Raw genomic sequence first — 2,500 nt, 5'->3', positions numbered from 1 at the left:
TATATATATATATATATATATATATATATATATATATATATATATATATATATATATATATAAATATATTTGTTTTTTTCCTCTTGTTTCTTTTTAAATGGTGTGTTGTGCAGCCTTAATAGAAAGGCCATGAATGCCTGGTGGTTCATCAAGAGGTCTTTTCCTAATCTGATTCTTCTACTTTTCAAAGCCATCCGTACTGTCCTCCCTTCAGTTGAAGTGGCTATCATAAAGGGTGTTTAGCCTTGCATGGTGTATCGGCTCCTCCATGTTGACCAGTTTTTCAGATTTTTTTTTCTATAGTCTATGGGTTTGACAAACACTTTATTTATATTTCTGTACATATTACTCTTGTTATCATGCTTAATAATTTGGTGTTTAAGTACTATATATTTTTTATCACCATTAATTCTTATGCTCTCTGGAGAAATTGAACAATATCTTAGACCAGTTCGTCCTAGATTTTGTCGATGTTGTCTACTGTATTGCTATATTCGTGATCTTCATGCAAATATTCAAGACCTTATAGTTGCGTCCATACAGTATGATATTCTTTTTTGTTCAGAAACTTTGGTTTCTAATATGAGGCACTCATCTGAGCTCCTTATAACTGGTTTTAAGAAGCCAATTATGTTGAAACGCGATGCCATCCCTAGGGCTAGGGGAATGGCGGTGTATATTTGGACTGAGTACCCTGCTTCTCATAAGTCCTGCTTTGAATGTGGATGCCATGAGATTTAGGTAATAAAAGTTTGTGGTAGGCATAACAAATTCTATTTGTATTCGATCTACCGGAATCCTGCCATGGATGATTTTATCTTTGAATGTCTTCTTACCATTATGGCTAAGATACAAGAAGATGATAGAAAGGCCTCTTTTGTCTTTGTTGGTGATTTCAATGCTCACCACAGGGAGTGGTTAAATTCTGTTTCTCTTACCGATCGCCATGGCTTAAGAGCTTTAGATTTTGCCTTTGAATCAGGCTGTGAGCAAATCATAAGTGAAGCTACTCACAGGTCTGGTAACTGCTTGGCCCTCGTATACACCGACTCTCCTTGCATTATAACAAGGTTGGTTCTCCAGTTGGGACATATGATGGTTGGTTGGTGAAGAGTGCCATCATGCCTTGATTTCATTAGTAGTGAAGACTGAGCAGCCTGTCCTGGATATGCCTTACTTATGTAAGATTTATATGAAATCTCAAGCAGACTGGTACGGAATTTTGCATGATATTTTGGGCTTGAATTGGTCGCAATTGTATAGTAGTGTTGATCCTGTAGTCCCTTTGACTGAGAATCTAGTTAGCATAATTGATAAGCATACCCCTTCTCGTGTACTAAGGTACCAAGTGAAGGACAAACTATGGTTCAATGATCATTGCAGACGTGCTTATTTGAAGAAGCAGGAGGCCTATCATCTTTGGAAGAGTAATAGATCAGACCTGACCTGGAATAACTATAGTCAGCTTAGAGCTTTTGCTCAGAGAGTTTATGCTTCAACTGAGAAAGAATACAATTTAACCATCAAAGAAATCCTTTCTGATACAACCCAGGAGCATAAGTGGTGGGCTACCCTTAAATCTGCATTCTTTGGTGTAGATGCAACAGTTCCCCCTCTGTCACTCGCTGTCCAATGGAAAAGGCAACTATTTTGGCAGATTTTTTTGACAGCAAGCAGAGCAATGAGAATCTCGAACTTCCTCATTCCTGTTTTCCTGGGGTTAAACTAACTAGTTTAGCTTTTCGATCCCGTGAAATTAAAGCTCTCTTGATGGACCTTGATGCTTATGGAGGTGTAGATCCAAATGGTATTTTTCCTTTGTTTTTTATAAAGACTGCAGATTTCTTACCTCCAAAGTTATCTGTTATTTTATGCAAGCAGAGGAGCTTTTAGCACTTGTTGAAAAATTGGTAATGTTACTCCACTATGTAAATGTGTTTGTGGTAGCTCAAGTCCAACTGATTACCGCCCAATTTCCATAAGCACCATATTATCTAAAGTTTTTGAACGTCTTCTGGCAAAACGTCTTAATAGGTTTGCTGAAGGTAATCATCTGTTCTCTAGTTTGCAATTTGGTTTTCGTAAAGGCCTTGGAGCATTTGATGCCCTTCTTACAATCTCCAATGCTGTACAGAAATCCCTTGATAGTGATCAGGAAGTTCGTATGATTGGCCTTGATTTTAGTGTTCCCTTTGACAGTGTTAATCATGAGGCCCTTGTTTTCAAACTCAAACAGTTGGGAGTGGGTGGGTCGTTTCTTAGCATCATTATTGAATTTTAAAGTGATAGGTCGCAAAGAGTTGTTGTTGATGGGCACCATAGTGAGTACAGGAATGTGATATCTGGTGTTCCTCAGGGTAGTGTTCTTGGCCCATTACTTTTCATACTATGTACGGATGACGTTTGGTCTAGAAAACAAGCTTGTTGTATATGCAGATGATGCTACTCTCTTTGCATCAATTCTATCTCCTGAATGTAGATCTGGGGTTGCTGAATCCCT

This window comes from Palaemon carinicauda, chromosome 1 (genome assembly GCF_036898095.1).
Source record: "Palaemon carinicauda isolate YSFRI2023 chromosome 1, ASM3689809v2, whole genome shotgun sequence".
Classification (NCBI taxonomy): Eukaryota; Metazoa; Arthropoda; class Malacostraca; order Decapoda; family Palaemonidae; genus Palaemon; species Palaemon carinicauda.
This window is presented reverse-complemented; position numbering follows the sequence as displayed.